An 18,464-nucleotide genomic window follows, 5' to 3' on the forward strand; every position below is an offset into this window, starting at 1 on the left:
CGCCCAGAATGCTATCCATTAGTTGTTGGAAGGTCGCCCCGGCATTGCGTAGACCGAAGGTTAAGTATGCGAAGGTATAGGATCCGAACGGCGTCACAATGGCAGTTTTCGGAATGTCCTCCGGAAATACGGGGACCTGGAAGTAAGACTTGAGAAGGTCCATCTTGGTGAAATATTTCCTGCCGTGCAACGCATTCGTTAGGTCTTGCATGTTGGGCAGAGGGTAGTGATTGGGCGTCGTGATGAGGTTTAGGCGCCTGTAGTCGCTGCAAGGTCTCCAGGACCCGTCAGGCTTTTTTACCATGTGTAAGGGAGATACCCAGGGGCTCGATGCTTTCTTACAAATAACCATGCGTTCCATATCCTCAAAGGCGCGTTTGGCATCCTTCAGTTTCTGGGGCAGGAGGCGGCGGAATTTGGCGTGAGTAGGAGGACCTGTCGTCGTCTTCTAGGGAAACTGCATGGTGCCCTACATTTCTTGGCGTCGCTGCCGAACTGTTGGTGGTAGAAGCACCATGCTGGGTTAGTCCTAGGGTTTGGTCGTGTCGGTTGTGGCGGTTTCTTTCTTGCTAGAGCATTGATCTCGTCGTCCTCAGGGGCCGTTGCTGAGGAGTCTATGGAAGAGCAGCTGCTGAAGGAGGAGAACGAAGACGATACTGATGATGCTCCGAGGCGAGATGCTTTGGAGGCCTCGTGGAGCTTCTGAGCCTTCGACAGGAGTTCGTTCATCGGAAGCGTGTCGGCGTCTGTCAATTGGGCCCTTATGTCCTGTGGTAGGCGTCGAAGGAAGATCTCGCGAGATAGGCTAATTTCCCGCCGTCGGCCGTTGCTGTCTGTTTCGGGGAGCTTAAGTAGGCCGGTTAACTCGTCCCACACCTCGACAGGAGAGGTGTCACCCATGGGCTTGCCGGCGAGGTCCAGGACTTTCTGTGCCCTTGCTGAAACGGAGAGGGAGTAGATACCGATGAGTTTCGTTCTCAGGTCGTCGTATGAAACTTGGCCGGCCTGGGCGTCGAGCCATGGGGAAATCTTGTGGAATACCTCTTCTGGGATGGAGGTGAGAACAATGTCGGCCTTGGCGCAGGAGTCGCTGAGTCTAGCAACTTGGAAGAGTACGTCTGCTCTCAGGAACCAGGAAGCGGTGTTGTGTTGAGAAAAGGGCGGCAGTTTGACTTTGGGCGTGGAGGCGAGGCCGCTGGGCGCGATGGGTGTGTTGCTTCCGCCATTGTGGTCAGACGACGAATCGGCGAAGAGGTGGGAAGTTGATATGTCGGTTAAGCTCATCCTACTGCCTTACATGCACCGAGGTGTGGGAGAACCAAAGGCTGAAGCTTACGCCTAAGGTAACGGAGTAAAGAGAAGGTAGCACGGCCGTAATAAGTCCGTTAATGGCAAAGCCAAAACCGCTGATGCTACTTCAACTCCGGGGTCACCAGTTGTAAGGACAGTGAGACAAGCGTCACCAACATCAACTGATAGTTTATTCAAACATGCGTGGGAATATAATACAGGGTGCGGATGGAAAGGTAGCATGGCGTAGGCGCCAATTCAGCTTGAACTTCCCGCCAAAATATATGTGTTTTCTCACATGAACAAATACACGAATTGCAAGTAAACAGAAACATGTAATGAAATAATACATATGTCAAATTGTAGCTCTGAGGGAGCGGAATGCATATATATAGGAAGCCATGGTGTGGTGAAAGGAGAATTTAAATAAATAGACAATTTGTTGAATTTCTGGACGACGGAGGGAGCGGTGTCCTTACACTATCTAGTCATCAGTGATCAAACTCAACCTGCCTCTTGATCCTCTACCCCTAACAAGTTACCACTCAAAGCTCTTTTTAATCTCAGGGCCTCACTCATATTAGCTACTTCATACCCATACCACCTTATCATTTTATGAATCATTACTGCCCAGTATTCTAATTTGTTCATGATAAGAGTGTGACTTTTCCGAAGCTTGAAGAACCATGGGAATTTTTATTGTGGTAGTTATAGTTGCTGGGAGGGTGCCCACATGCCAGGGAGAGCAACCATCAGTTTTTCTTTGGTCACAGTTTAGTACTCTGTTTGTTTTCACTTTTCCTTCATCCTTGCATATTGTGTTTACTGGTTTGCTGTTTACAGAAACTCCATGATCAGGCAAGCCTGGCCAAAGTTGCTGTATGTTCATGAGGAAGTCATTGTTGGATCCCCACCAACTTTGTGTTTTCTGCATGGGGCATCACCCTGTGATGAGTGTAGGGTGTGGCTGCTTGTGCAATAGGCTAAGCTAGCAAAGAAGAAGAAAATTGTGTTTTTCAATATTAATCTTACCCGATGATCATGTAGCTGCAACTCTGTTGCTCGACAGAAAAAACCTACGGTCGGGATACGCCAGCGATCGCTATACAGGTGGGGGTGTACAACAACAGCGCCATCTGTCGAGTAGGTACTCAGGTACTTCTTGTCAACAAGAACCAATTTTTCCTCTGTCGTGCCAATGGCAGGACCTACTAAATACGCCGTCCCTAACTGGATTTGTTTTCACAACGATTTGGTGAAGTACACTATTCCCGTTTTGAGCTTTCGCTATGCAGGGGTTTTATCTTCATTTCAAAACTTGAATTCGTTTTCGATACATTTAATTATGGTGACGAAGAGAGTATGGACTCTCTTTCACTTTTAAATGGCCGACCCTTCCCTTAGACGGAAGTGTGTTTAGGTTTTTGGTAATTTTGCTTAACAAGTTATAGATCTATTTATTTTATATCTCTCCGCCTTGATAGGCCTCTTCGATTAACTTTCCATTTTTTATAAACTTATAAAAAATTAATTTTTATGTTTGTTTATATGCGACCTTTCCTAATAGTAGGCGGTCCTTACTTGGAACCGAAGTTAATTAACATTGAGCCCGTCATATCGTATTTAACCTTTTTAGAATTTAATACTTTTTAATTTTAATGTTTTATGAAAGAATTTCTTTGATAGTCTCGTACTGTTTTCAAAGATGAACTAACGTTTAGTTTTTTAGTCTCCGCAGTTGTTGACGTTCAGGACGTTCAACATGCGCTCTATCGTTACGATAGAGAGAGAGTGTTTCACGGTTTCACGTTGCAGTAAGAGTAAACCGATTCTAGCGTTTCGTTCATTCTTTCTTAGCTTAAATGGTTTAAATTCTAAATAAAGGAACTTTTTATTTGGGAAACCTTTCAGTTTTTTCCTTTTAGCAAATAACATGTTTTAACGATATATAATTGGGCTCTTCTCTCAGGTGCTAAGTCAAGAGAGAAGAGAGAGAGAGATAGAGACGGGGAGAGAGAGAGGAGAATAAACGTTTCGTTCAAGCGGGTAACGTTGTTCTCGTTTTTTACTCTTCTCCCTAGTCGCTGTAGAGGAAGAAGGTAAAACGTTTCTAGAGTTTTATTCTTGTTCCCAGGCTTTAGGCGGTGAGAGATTGTAAACGTAGTTTATTTGATCTAGTGTTTAGTCTCTTTTCCAGCCACTGAATTCGTTTTTTACTCTTCTCCCTAGTCGCTGTAGGGGAAGAAGGTAAAACGTTTCTAGAGTTTTATTCTTGTTCCCAGGCTTTATGCAGTGAGAGATTGTAAACGTAGTTTATTTGATCTAGTGTTTAGTCTCTTTTCCAGCCACTGAATTCTTTATCTTTATTTATGTTTTTCTGTTGCATTGTAAAACTGTTTTCGCAATTACTACCTTTTAATGAAGGATAGGATTGCGTGTTTCAGGTAGAAATCAGTTAAAGTTTCGATTTCAGTGAAATAAGTGCAAACAGAAAATCAAAAGTGATAAAGTGATATGCGCAAAGTGTTACAGTGTTGCGTCCGAGGGTTCGTCTGTTCGTGCCAGTTGTTCACCTAGTCCGGGACCTCTTACAAGCTCCCAAGCCCAGGGGAGAAGTAATGTCGAACGACTTATGGGTTCCACAGGCCTTGATCGACGAACAGACGTTTTTCCCTCCGTGGTTTCGGGCGTATCTACACACGTTGCCGACGTGAGATCGCCCCACCCACACAAAGACGAGAGAGCCCTTTATTCCTCGTCTGCGGAAGAGGTTTCTCGTAGAAACCATGGACCAAATCTTGCAGCTTTTAAGTGCAAGTCGGTCCCTTCCGCGCAAGTCCAACGGCCCAGGTGTAGCCACTGGGTCAGTTCGGACTCGCTGCAGTCATCCGACGACTGCACACCTCCCAAGAGAGGCAAGGTGGTACCGCAACAGGCAGTAACTCCGTCTGTTGCCGCACCAGCTGTTTTAGACCCTCAGTCACAACGGACAGTAGCTCCGTTTGTTGCCGTTTTTTGTAGACCCTAAGTGGTCTTTACTGCAGTCTATGCAGACTCAGTTAGCTGCGGTTATGCAGGAGTTTCGTGCGGAGAAGGTTTACACTGCTCTCGTTAGCCTACAACCTACCACGGTTGTGCGCCCAGCTCACGCTGAGGCTGCCTGCTCCCACACTCCGGCTGCGGAGAGCTCCACCTCCGATGCGCAATCGACCCTGCCAGACGCATGTTAACGTTAGCCGACATGCGGCTCCCTCCGTTAACATGCGTGAGCTACCGCATCAGCAGTGGGAAGGTGGAGTCAAGCTGCCGTGTTTTGACGCGATGCGTTAGTTTCCGCAACCCACGGCAGTCCCCACCACGCACCACCACTCCGCTTTGGTTGTTGCCTGCTCCCACACTCCGACTGCGGAGAAGGTTGACGATGCACCCGTTTGCCTACAACCTGCCACGGTTGTGCGCCCAGCATGGCTGCCTGCTCCCACACTCTTGTTGTGAGAGCTCCTCCACCCATGCGCAGTCTACCCTGCCAGACGCATGCTGACTCCCACAGGCACACGGAGCACTCCGTTGCCGTGCGTGAGCTACCACAAGCTGCCGTGTTTTGACACGGTGTGTCAGCCTCCGCAACCCACTGTGGTTACCGCCACTCGCCCGCAGCAGACTACTGTAGTCAGTCAGGAGTTGAGGCTTCCCCACACAGCTTTGGTTGTTGCCAGCTCACAGACTGTCAAGCAGTTACATGACGTTGCCTTCTGGTCTGCTACTAATGCACCAGTGCTGTATGTCCTCACGCACCTGTTGTGGTTGACAGTTCAGTTTTTGACAGTTCACAGACTGTCAAGCAGTTACATAACGTTGCCTTCTGGTCTGCTGCTTATGCACCAGTGAGACCCTCACTGAGATAACCTAGCTTTTCTCGGACATGGTTCCTGTAGATGAGAAAGTGCTGTTCTCCCTCCTTCTGATATTCCTTTGAGGACTCTGTCATTTGGAGAGGAGCCTTAAGCTGCTTAGCCTCCTATGGACTTTAATTAAAGCATAACAAGGCTTCCAGGGATGGTAAATGGTTCCGCTTCGGTCGCTAACCCCGTCTGTTGCCACACCTGCTCCCTTAGACCCTAATGGGCTTTGTTGCAAGACATGCAGTCCAAGCTTGTGTCCTTGATAGAAGATTTTTTACGGAGAAGAACCTCCTAGCCAACAACCTTCCTCCGGTTGGTTGTACGCCCTGTTGACGCTGAGGTATCCTACTCACGTCCGCCAGTTGAGGTGGTTCCTCCACCGGTGCGACCCAGTGTGGGTTGCCAGTCGCACGTTGACGTTAAGCGACTCTCGGAGGTGGTTGTGGACGTTCAGTGTGTCACTAGGAAGACGTTCAACCCGGTAGGGGGTTGACTGCACAACCCAGACAGTCTAGACAGTTTCGGGTTGACACTGTTCTTCCTCGCGTCCCCATGGTTGACAGTTCACAGACTGTGCAGCAGTACCATGATCTTGTGTCCGGCTCCGTCACGCATCCACCAGGGCGACCGGATTCAGCGAGTCAGACGTTGCCCACTCCGTTGCCGTTTCCTCATCAGTTTCGGATGAGGAACCCTCTGATGAGGACATTGCTGAACAAGACGATCAACCCCCAGCCCTGTTATCCATCCAGAAGATGCTGAAGAAGGAACACTGCCCTGTCAGGCTGTGGATGAGTCTGGTTAGGACACTTTCATCCGTGGTTCAATTTGTGTCACTTGGAAGACTACACCTCCGTCCTCTTCTGTATCATCTAGCTTTTCACTGGAAAAGGACAAGACGCTAGAAGCGGTCTCGATCCCGGTTTCCTGAAAGATAGTCTGGTCTGACTTGGTGAAAGGACTTTATCAACCTTTGAAGGGTCTTCCCCTGACTGTTCAGACTCCCAACCACGTTCTCTTCTCGGACGCATCGGACGTAGGCTGGGGTGCGACATTAGGCGGTAGGGAATGCTCGGGATTATGGAACTCAAGTCAAAGGACAATGCATTTCAACTGCAAGAAGCTACTGGCAGTACGTCTGACTTGGGAAAGCTTCAGGTCTCTCCTTCAAGGCAAAGTGGTGGAGGTGAACACGGACAACACCCTGCTTTGACGTACATCTCCAAGCAAGGAGGGACCTACTCTCTGACATGGTACGAGTTCGCAAGAGACCTCCTCTCCTGTTCAACAGGTCTAGACTTTTCACTAGTAACGAGGTTCATCCAAGGCAACTTGAATGTCATAGCAGATTGTCTCAGTAGGAAGGGACTAATAATTCCAACATATTGGACCCTCCACAAGGATGTATGCAAGAGACTTTGGGCCACCTGGGGCCAGCCAACCATAGATCTCTTCGCAACCTCGATGACCAAGAGGCTCCCAATACTTTGCTCACCTATCCCGGACCCAGCAGTAGTTCATATAGATGCCTTTCTTCTAGATTGGTCACATCTAGATCTATATGCATTCCCTCCGTTCTAGATTGTCAACAAGGTACTGCAGAAGTTCGCCTCTCACGAAGGGACAAAGTTGACGCTAGTTGCTTCCCTCTGGTCCGCGAGAGAATAACTCACCGAGGTACTTCGATGGCTAGTAGACGTTCCCAGAACACTTCCCCTAAGGGTGGACCTGCTACGTCTGCCACGCGTAAAGAAGGTACTCCAAGGCCTCCACGCTCTTCGTCTGACTGCCTTCAGACTATCGAAAGACTCTCGAGAACTAGAGGTTTTTCGAAGGAGGCAACCAGAGCGATTGCTAGAGCAAGGAGAACATCCACCCTTAGAGTCTACCAATCGAAGTGGGAAATCTTCCGAAACTGGTGCAAGTCAGTATCCGTATCCTCGACCAGTACCTCTGTAACTCAAATAGCTGACTTCCTCTTATATCTGAGGAAAGAACGATCTCTTTCAGCTCCCACTATCTAGGGTTACAGTAGCATGTTGGCATCAGTCTTCCGTCACAGAGGCTTAGATCTTTCCAACAATAAAGATCTACAGGACCTCCTTAAGTCTTTTGAGACCACGAAGGAGCGTCGTTTGGTTACACCTGGTTGGAATTTAGACGTGGTTCTAAGATTCCTTATGTCAGACAGGTTCGAACCGCTACAATCAGCCTCCCTGAAAGATCTCACCTTTAAGACTCTTTTCCTGATATGCTTAACCACAGCTAAAAGAGTCAGTGAGATTCATGCCTTCAGCAGGAACATCGGATTCTCATCCGAAACGGCTACATGTTCTACAACTTGGTTTTCTAGCCAAACACGAGCTGCCTTCTCGGCCTTGACCAATATCGTTCGATATTCCAAACTTATCGTATGGTTGGAAATGAACTAGAAAGAGTATTATGTCCTGTAAGAGCTCTTAAGTTCTATTTTAAAAACCTTTAAGAGGCCCGTCTGAAGCTTTATGGTGTTCAGTTAAGAATCCATCTTTGCCTATGTCAGAGAATTCTTTACCCTATTTTATCAGACTGTTAATACGAGAAGCTCATTCCCTTCTGAATGAGGAAGACCAAGCTTGGCTGAAGGTAAGGACACACGAAGTTAGAGCTGTCACAACTTCCGTGGCCTTTGAACAAAATAGATCTCTGCAAAGTATATTCGACGCAACCTATTGGAAAAGCAAATCAGTGTTCGCGTCTTTTATCTTAAGAATGTCCAGTCTCTTTACGAGAACTGCTACACTCTGGGACCATTCGTAGCAACGAGTGCAGTAGTGGTGGGGGCTCCACCACTACAATTCCCTAATTCCAGAACCTTTTTAATCTTTCTCTTGAAATATTTTTGGGTTGTCCGGAAGGCTAAGAAGCCTTTCGCATCCTACTTGATTTGGCGGGTGGTCAAAATAATTTCTTGAGAAGCGCCTAGATTAGAGGTTTTGATGAGGACCTTTAGTATGGGTTGCAACCCTTCATACTTCAGCTCCTAGGAGTCGCTCAGCATCCTATGAGGATCGCGAGGCTCAGTAAGGAAGACGTACTTACAAAGGCAGAGTAATTGTTCAAGTCGTCTTCCTTACCAGGTACTTATTTATTTTATGTTTGTTATTTTGAATAACTGCTAAAATGAAATACGGGATACTTAGCTTCTTATGTTAACATGTATGCTGGTCTCCACCCACCCCCCTGGGTGTGAATCAGCTACATGATCATCGGGTAAGATTAATATTGAAAAATGTTATTTTCCTTAGTAAAATAAATTTTTGAATATACTTACCCGATGATCATGAATTTAAGGACCCTCCCTTCCTCCCCATAGAGACCCAGTGGACCGAGGAGAAAATTGGTTCTTGTTGACAAGAAGTACCTGAGTACCTACTCGACAGATGGCGCTGTTGTTGTACACCCCCATCTGTATAGCGATCGCTGGCGTATCCCGACCGTAGGTTTTTTCTGTCGAGCAACAGAGTTGCAGCTACATGATCATCGGGTAAGTATATTCAAAAATTTATTTTACTAAGGAAAATAACATTTTAAGAGGGATTCTTCGATATCACACTTAATATTGGCAAAGAAGCTTCATAGCTTCTCCTCTTTGACTTAGCATTGGCAAAGAAGCTCATTGGCTCGTTCTTCTCTTCGAATAGTTCAAAGCATGCTGTGTCTCCTTCATATTCCTCTTGAGCTGGTTGCTCCGAAGAAATTCGTAGTGGGGTGGGAGACCCTGCCCTGCCCTCCGGGTGTGCTTTGAAAGGAGCAGAAGTATAACTTTCTTCCAGGGAAGGTAAACTTGTCTGCCTCTTTCAAAGTATGCCTGTTGCTGTACTGCCTGATGACAATGTTTATTAAAAACTGAACCTATGGAAGTCGTGATCTTCCCTGGGTATCACCGGCATCATGATAGCAAGGAAGCTTCTGGAGGTATTTTCTGGTGTCTGGACCCTGAACTCTTCCCCTGCTGCACCCTCCTCTTCAGTTGTTCTACATTCAGAGGAGTGACTTGACACGGTCAACCTAAACAGACCTTGCCTGCTGCTTGGGAGGATCCTGGGTCTTCTCTCGCTGTAGTTTTGATGCTGCTAGCCTGGATATCATTGATGTCTGTAAAGCCTGGGCAGGGGTATCAGAAGAATATTTACTTTCCTTACCCCACCTGTCTCTACCTTACCTGCCACCCCAAAGATATCACTGAAGCTCAGAAGGACCATTCGACTAGTCTGTAGAGACCTTGACCAATCTCTTGCCACATTTCTGTAGGAGCAATGGTGTAGGAATATCACTGTTTTAATGATTAGAAAATTATGAAATAGAAAAAAAAAATGGCAGCTGCAGCTAAAATTACAGAGATGATAAGAGTGTCACGTCTGAGATGGTGGGGTTAAGTGTTGAGAATGGATGGTGGAGGGAGAGTGAGGAGGTCTTGGGAGGAACCTGTTAGGAAGGCAGGTAGAGAATTAGATGGTGTGATAAGGTGAAGGGTGATATGGAGAGAAGAGGTTTGGTGGAAGAGGATGCCTATGATGGAAGGCATTGGAGAGGGTGCATCAGGCAACCGATCCTTTAATGTAAAAATTATTACAAATAGTCAGTCCAGGAAAGTTTTACTGGGATTAAAAGGCAAGCTTACCTTGTTTAGAGCTTCACTATCGCATAAAGATTTTCATTATTTTTCAAACTTGCAACATAAAAAGTGAAAGCATTCTTGGTTTGGGCCTAGAAATACATTTATCTCATCAGGTGAATTTAATTCAAGGTTTAAAGTGCACTTTGAAGACTTAGAAGAATTGTAAGTGCCAAAATGGATCCTGACTCTGATGTTGAAATACAGTAAGGAATGCAGATATTGCCTTACACCAGGAGGAGGAATTAATTGACATGACTGTGAACCCCAAAGCAAGGGCCTTTTTCAGAAGAAAAGGTCTCCATGAATTAGGGATCAACAAAAACAATGTTGCAAACTATCATCGGCTTGTGTAATCTTTGAGCCATTTTTACTTGCTTTCCCTAGCTCATACATAGTTGAAGCTGGTTTCAGTCATGCAATGCAGTCTTAACAAAACAAGAAGAGAAGACTGAGCCTGAAAAAAACGAGATTTCCCATGTCTGGAGTACACTCGCCTGCAGCCTAATATCACTATCCTTTTTGAGTTCCATCAGATACATCTTTCACATTAATGTCACTATTGGAAGAGGATTATGGTACTGTATGTTGCACTGAGACGATACATATATTGTATTTATACATCTAAAGTTCTAAACGTATTTTCTTACTGTTACCTTTTTATAAAACTGCATGTCAAGTACAGTACTAATATTATTCAGATTGTGAAAGTAATGTATGGTCTTTTTCTCCTTCTCTAGAGTCTAGTCAAACTGTTATGTCTCTGAATTGAACCTTGATGTAGGTAAAGTACCAAACTTGAGTTACTGCTATATTTTAGAACAAGATAAAAGAGGGAGGAGGAATATTAAGATAAACCCATCACTTTATTTTAGCCTTATGTTGAGGAAAGTACAATATATCCATTGGGGATAAAGGTTCCTCCATGGCTGGCTGTTTATGATAGAAATCTAGCCTTATCACCGGGATTTCAGGTCATAGGTGGATAGGAATTGACACTCCTGCTCCTCCTAATGACTGATTGTATTATGTCCCTGGATTTTAAACCAGCCAGTTTGGTTACAGGGAATTCCTCCCACCTAAGGATAAGTCTCCTATTAAAGGGTAAGGATTTGTATTAGTGTAGGAATAAACTAAAATTTTTAAGTCCTTTTCATTTTTCCTAACTATACAAACCAGAGTTCTTTAAGTTACACTCCTTGTCTCAAGCACCTCCTTGCAAACACTAGGCGAAGGTAAAAGTGGTTTCTTAGTGAACCAGCAAGGCGTGGGGACAGGGCTTCCCCGTTACCTGGCAGTAACTACTAACACCTTTTTTATAAATTTTACCGGCTGAGTTCCAGCTTACCTAAAATCATACTCCTATTAAAGGACTCAGCTTTACAAAGTTAGGAAAAATACAGATTGCTTAAAAAATGTGTGATATCTGATTTTGATAGGGCATGGTTTTGTTCCTCTTCAAACAGCACAATTATTGTTCTTCAAGAATAATGATTTTATTTTCAAAGCTCATTTCAATTATGAACTAGTTTTGTTATTGCACTATTTTCTTTAGCTATGGAATCTATAGCCAGTATAATTGACTAGTTTTGATTTTAATGCTATTTGTTGATATTACAATGCAAATATACAAAAAGTTTTCACCTTGCAAACATTTCCATTTCTTCTTACAGTCATCGGACATACAAGGCTACAAACTGATGCTGTTGGGAATCTCTAAACAACCGTGGAGAGTATTTGCACATATATGGTTTATTACCATTATCAGAGGTAGGGAAAGATCATAGAGTATGTGGTTTGCCTTTATGAAATGCATTCTGATGTAGATGTACAGTATAGTATTCCAAAACAAAGTTTTCAATATTAATCTTACCCGATAATCATGTAGCTGTCAACTCTGTTGCCGACAGAAATCTACGGTCAGGATACGCCAGCGATCGCTATACAGGTGGGGGTGAACACCACAGCGCCATCTGTGGTCAGGTACTCCAGTACTTCTTGTCAACACCACCTCAATTTTTCCTCTGTCGTGCCTCCGGCTAGACCTACATGGATACGCTGTTGATTCTGGAGTTATTGCTCACGATTTGGTGATGTATTTGCTCTAGAGTTTAGCCTTCGCTATTCAGGAAGCTATATCATTAGCTTAGCAAGTTTTTGGAATTAATTTGATTTAATTTTTTATTTAATTTTGGTACGAAGAGAGTATGAACTCTCTTTCACTTTTAAATGGCCGACCCTTCCCTTAGACGGAAGTGTTGGTGTCGAAGAGAGTATAGACTCTCTTAATTTTGCTTAACAAAGTTATAGATTTATTTTATATCTCTCCGCCTTTTATAGGCCTCTTTGATTAACTTCCTTTTATTATAAACTTATTAAAATTAATTTTTATATTTGTTTATATTCGACCTTTCCTAATAGTAGGCGGTCTTTTCTTGAACTGAAGTTAATTAACATTGAGCCCGTCATTTCGTTTTTACCTGTTAACATATGCTATTTTAATGTTTTTGAAAGAATTTCTTTGATAGTCTTGTACTGTTTTCAAAGTTGAACTAACGTTTTGTTTTGTCTCTGCAGTTGTTGACGTTCAGAACGTTCAACTTGCGCTCTATCGTTACGATAGAGAGAGAGTCTATCACGGTGTCACGTTGCAGTAAGAGTAAACCGATTCTAGCGTTTTGTTCATTCTTTCTTAGCTTAAATGGTTTTAATTCTAATAAAGGAACTTTTTATTTGGGAAACCTTTCAGTTTTTTTCCTTTAACAATAATATGTTTTAACGATATATATAATTGGGCTCTTCTCTCAGGTGCTAAGTCAAGAGAGAGAGAGAGAGAGATAGAGACGGAGGGAGAGAGAGGAGGATAAACGTTTCGTTCAAGCGGGTAACGTTGTTATCGTTTTTGCTCTTCTCCCTAGTCTCTTTAGGGGAAGAAGGTAAACGTTTCTAGAGTTTTATTCTTGTTCTCAGGCTTTATGCGGTGAGAGATTTTAAACGTAGTTTATTTGATCTAGTGTTTAGTCTCTTTTCCAGCCACTGAATTATTTATCTTTCATTATGTTTTTCTGTTACATTGTAATACTGTTTTCGCAATTACTAACTTTTAATGAAGGATAGAATTGCGTGTTTCAGGTACAAACCACTTAAAGTTTCGAGTTCAGTGAAATAAGTGCAAACAGAAAATCAAAAGTGATAAGCGCAAAGTGTTACAGTGTTGCGTTCGAGGGTTCGTCTGTTCGTGCCAGTTGTTCGCCTAGTCTGGGACCTCTTACAAGCTCCCAAGCCCAGGGGAGAAGTAATGTCGAAGGACTTATGGGTTCAGCAGGCCTTGATCGACGAACAGACGTTTCCCTCCGTGGTTTCGGGTGTAACCAACTCACGTAGCCGACGTGATCACCCCACCCACACAAAGACGAGAGAGCCCATTTATTCCTCGTCTGCGGAAGAGGTTTCTCGCAGAAACCATGGACCAAATCTTGCAGCTTTTAAGTGCAAGTCGGTCCCTTCCGCGCAAGTCCAACTCCTAGGTGGTGCCATTAGCACTGGGTCAGTTCGGACTTGCTGCAGTACGACAACTGCACACCTCCCAGAGAGGCAAGGTGGTATCGCAACAGACAGTAACTCCGTCTGTTGCCGCACCAGCTGTTTTAGACCCTCAGTTTCAACGGACAGTAGCTCCGTTTGTTGTTGTCTTTCTTAAACTCTAGTGGTCTATGCTGCTGACAATGCAGTCTCAGCTTGCGGTGTTGATGCAGGAGTTTCAGGCAGAGAAGGTTAACACACCTCCTCCTGCGAGCGCTCCTCCACCTCTACGCAGTCCAGCCTGCCAGACGTATGATGTTGAGGTTCCTCAAGCTACCTCCATGCGTGAGCTGTCGCATTGGGAGTTGCCAGATACCAGCTCTGTGCAGCAACCTCCACTTTCCTTGAGGCAGGAGCCTCTTGCCACGCGGCAACCTCCTCAACACTTGAGGCAGGAGCCTTATGCTTTGCAGCAACCTCCTCTACCCTTGAGGTAGGAGCCTCATGCGTTGCGACTACCTCCTCCATCCTCGAGGCAGCAACCTCTTGCGGTGCGACAACCTCCACCATCCTCGAGGCAGCAACCTCAACTCCACCTCTGCGCAGTCCACCCTGCCAGACGTATGATGTTGAGGTTCCTCAACCTACCTCCACGCATGAGCTGCCGCATTGGGAGTTGCCAGATACCAGCGCTATGCAGCAACCTCTTGCGTTGCGGCAACCTCCACCATCCTTGAGGCAGCAACCTTAACTCTTGCGGCAGCCACCTCCACTCTTGAGGCAACCTCAACTCTTGAGGCAAGAGCCTCAACTCTTGAGGAACCTCATGCTATGAGGCAGCCGCCTCAACACATGCAGCAACCGCATTCTTCACAGCATGAGCCTCTCTCTGCGCAGCGTCCTCCTCAAACCATGAGGCAGGAGCCTCATGCTATGCGGCAATGGGCTCTCGTGGCATGGTTGGTTTCGACCTGGCCTTTCATTAGAAGGGACTAGCGTTCGATCCCAAGTATGAGGTAGAAATTTATTTCTATTTGAACACGATGTTGTGTTGATATTTATCCATATTGACTCATTAAGGGTAATTTGAATGAATTACTACCAATTGTGTCACGTGGTGGCCCGGGGAAATCTGGTAAAACTCGCTGGTAAAGAGACTGATGTCTCACCAGGTAAATCCTCGGACAGCTAGATTAGGGTCAGGTTCAGATTTCCTTTTAAGAATAAATAACCGCCTCAACCCATGAGGCAGGAGCCTCATACTATGCGGCATCCTCCTCAACGCATGCGGCATAAGCCTCATCCCTTGCAGCTTGAGCCTGATCCCATGCAGCATAAGCCGCACGCCATGCAACATGCTCTGCTTACCTTACAGCATGCTCTACATACAGCATGCTCTGCATACAGCATGCTCTGCATACCTTACCGCATGCTTCTCAGTCACACATCTTTGGTTGTTGCCAACTCACTAGACTGTCAAGCAGTTTCATAACGTTGCCTTCTAGTCTGCTGCTTTTGCACCAGTGAAACCCTCACTGAGAGAACTTAGCTTTTCTCGGATATGGTTCCTGTAGATGAGAAAGTGCTATTCTCCCTCCTTCTGATTTTCCCTTGAGGACTCTGTCATTTGGAGAGGAGCCTTTAGCTGCTTAGCCTCCTATGGACTTTTATTTAAGCATAGCATGCTTCCAGGGAGGGTAATGGTTCCACTTCAGTCGCTAACCCCGTCTGTTACCACACCTGCTCCCATAGACCTTGAGCTGTGTTGCAAGACATGCAGTCCAAGCTTATTCCTTGTTAGAGGATTTTTTGTTTACGGAGTCAGTGTGTCACTGGGAAGACGTTCAACAACCAGCAGAAGTGACTTGTTGTGACGCAGTGCGGCAACCTCAGCAACCCGATAAGGAGTTGTCTGTACGACCCAGACAGTTTAGACAGCTTCGGGTTGTCACTGTACTTCCTCGCTTCCCCATGGTTGACAGTTCACAGACTGTGCAGCAGTACCATGATCTTGTGTCCGGCTCCGTCAGACGACTAGCTTTTAAGAGCTCCCACAAGTCGTCGCTGTCTGGAGATTCTCAGATGGACTATGGATCTGACCAAGGAACTGGGCCTCCTGGTCAATTTTGAGGAGTCCCAGCTCGTCCCATCCCAGACCATTGTCTACCTGGGTATGGATCTTCAGAGTCGAGCTTTTCGGGCTTTTCCGTCGGCCCCAAAGATATACTAAGCCCTAGATTGCATCCAGAGCATGCTGAGAAGGAACCGATGCTCAGTCAGGTAGTGGATGAGTCTAACAGGGACACTTTCATCGCTGCCCTGTTCATCGAGTTAGGGAGACCCCACCTCCCCCCCTTCAGTATCATCTAGCGGCTCACTGGATAAAGGACATGACGCTAGAGACGATCTCAGTTCCTGTTTCCGAAGAGAGGAGGTCTACTCTCACGTGGTGAAAGAACAGCTTTCTTCTCAAGGAAGTCTACCTTTGGCTGTTCAGAAACCCGACCGCCGTCTCTTCTCTGACGCATCAGACACGGGCTGGGGTGCGACTTTGGACGGACAGGAATGCTCGGGAACATGGTATCAGGAGCTAAGGACACTTCACATCTATTGCAAGGAGCTGTTGGCGGTTCATCTGGCCTTGATAAACTTCAAGTCCCTCCAGCTTAACAAGGTGGTGGAGGTGGACTCTGACAACACCACAGCCTTGGCTTACATCTCCAAGCAGGGAGGGACTCATTCGTGGAAGTTGTTCTAGATCGCAAGGGACCTCCTCATCTGGTTAAAAGATCGAAAGCTCACGCTGGTAACGAGGTTCATTCAGGGCGATATGAATGTCATGGCAGATCGCCTTAGCCGGAAGGGTCAGGTCATCCCCACAGAGTGGACCCTTCACAAGAATGTTTGCAGCAGACTTTGGGCCCTGTGGGGTCAGCCAACCATAGATCTGTTCGCTACCTCGATAACCTAGAGGCTCCCGTTGTATTGTTCTCCGATTCCAGACCCAGCAGCAGTTCACGTGGATGCTTTTCTGCTGGATTGGTCCCATCTCGACCTGTATCCATTCCCGCCGTTCAAGATTGTCAACAGGGTACTTCAGAAGTTCGCCTCTCGCAAAGGGACACGGCTGACGTTGGTTGGCTCCGCTCTGGCCCGCGAGAGAATGGTTCATAGAGGTACTGCAATGGCTGGTCGACATTCCCAGGACTCTTCCTCTAGGAGTGGACCTTCTACGTCTACCTCACGTAAAGAAGGTACATCCAAACCTCCACGCTCTTCGTCTGACTGCCTTCAAACTTTCGAAAGACTCTCAAGAGCTAGGGGCTTATTGAAGGAGGCAGCCAGAGCGATTGCCAGAGCAAGGAGGACATCCACTCTCAGAGTCTATCAGTCTAAAGGGGAAGTCTTCCGAAGCTGGTACAAGGCCAATGCAGTTTCCTCATCCAGTACCACTGTAACCCAGATTGCTGACTTCCTGTTACATCTAAGGAACGTAAGATCCCTTTCAGCTCCTACGATTAAGGGTTACAGAAGTATGTTGGCAGCGGTTTTCCGCCACAGAGGCTTGGATCTTTCCACCAACAAAGATCTACAGGACCTCCTTAGGTCTTTTAAGACCTCAAAGGAACGTCGGTTGTCCACTCCAGGCTGGAATCTAGACGTGGTCCTAAGGTTCCTTATGTCATCAAGATTTGAACCTCTCCAATCAGCCTCTTTTAAGGACCTCACATTAAAAACTCCTTTCCTCGTGTGCTTGACAACAGCTAAAAGAGTAAGTGAGATCCACGCCTTCAGCAGGAACATAGTTTTTCACATCTGAAACGGCTACATGTTCCTTGCAGCTCGGTTTTTTGCTAAAACGAGCTTCCTTCACGTCCTTGGCCTAAGTCGTTCGAGATCCCAAGCCTGTCCAACTTGGTGGGGGACGAACTGGAGAGAGTACTTTGCCCAGTTAGAGCTCTTAGGTACTATCTAAAAAGGTCATAACCTTTACGAGGACAATCAGAAGCCTTATGGTGTGCTATCAAGAAGCCTTCTCTTCCAAGGTCTAAGAACTCAGTTTCTTACCTATTCAGGCTCCTGATTAGGGAAGCACATTCTCATCTGAAGGAAGAAGACCTTGCTTTGCTGAAGGTAAGGACACATGAAGTGAGAGCTGTGGCTACTTCAGTGGCCCTCAAACAGAACCGTTCTCTGCAGTGTGTTATGGATGCAACCTATTGGAGAAGCAAGTCAGTGTTCGCATCATTCTATCTTAAAGATGTCCAGTCTCTTTACGAGAACTGCTACACCCTGGGACCATTCGTAGCAACGAATGCAGTAGTAGGCGGGGGCTCAGCCACTACATTCCCATAATCCCATAACCTTTTTAACCTTTCTCTTGAATACTTTTTATGGGTTGTACGGTCGGCTAAGAAGCCTTCCACATCCTTGTTGATTTGGCGGGTGGTCAATTCTTTCTTGAGAAGCGCCGAGGTTAAAGGTTGTGATGAGGTCCTTTAGTATGGGTTGCAGCCCTTTATACTTCAGCACCTAAGAGTCGTTCAGCATCCTAAGAGGACCGCTACGCTCAGTAAGAAAGACGTACTTAATAAAGGCAGAGTAATGGTTCAAGTCGTCTTCCTTACCAGGTACTTATTTATTTTATGTTATTTTTGAATAACTAATAAAATAAAATACGGGATACTTAGCTTCTTTGTTAACATGTATGCTGGTCTCCACCCACCACCCTGGGTGTGAATCAGCTACATGATTATCGGGTAAGATTAATATTGAAAAATGTTATTTTCATTAGTAAAATAAATTTTTGAATATACTTACCCGATAATCATGATTTAATTGACCCACCCTTCCTCCCCATAGAGAACCAGTGGACCGAGGAAAAAATTGAGGTGGTGTTGACAAGAAGTACTGGAGTACCTGACCACAGATGGCGCTGTGGTGTTCACCTCCACCTGTATAGCGATCGCTGGCGTATCCCGACCGTAGATTTCTGTCGGCAACAGAGTTGACAGCTACATGATTATCGGGTAAGTATATTCAAAAATTTATTTTACTAATGAAAATAACATTTTTTGATCATCTAGTTAATA

At 45.7% G+C, this 18,464-nt stretch overlaps 1 long non-coding RNA gene across 1 annotated transcript in view; it reads left to right on the forward strand.

Moving 5' to 3' along the window:
* The window catches only part of LOC137653743 (uncharacterized), a 57,867-nt gene that overhangs the window by 4,404 nt on the left and 34,999 nt on the right, over nucleotides 1–18,464 (forward strand). Inside the window, exon 2 of the long non-coding RNA XR_011046539.1 lies at nucleotides 11,523–11,619. This is a non-coding gene — a long non-coding RNA (uncharacterized lncRNA). The remainder of the gene's footprint in view (nucleotides 1–11,522; nucleotides 11,620–18,464) is intronic.

This window comes from Palaemon carinicauda, chromosome 14 (genome assembly GCF_036898095.1).
Source record: "Palaemon carinicauda isolate YSFRI2023 chromosome 14, ASM3689809v2, whole genome shotgun sequence".
NCBI lineage: Eukaryota > Metazoa > Arthropoda > Malacostraca > Decapoda > Palaemonidae > Palaemon > Palaemon carinicauda.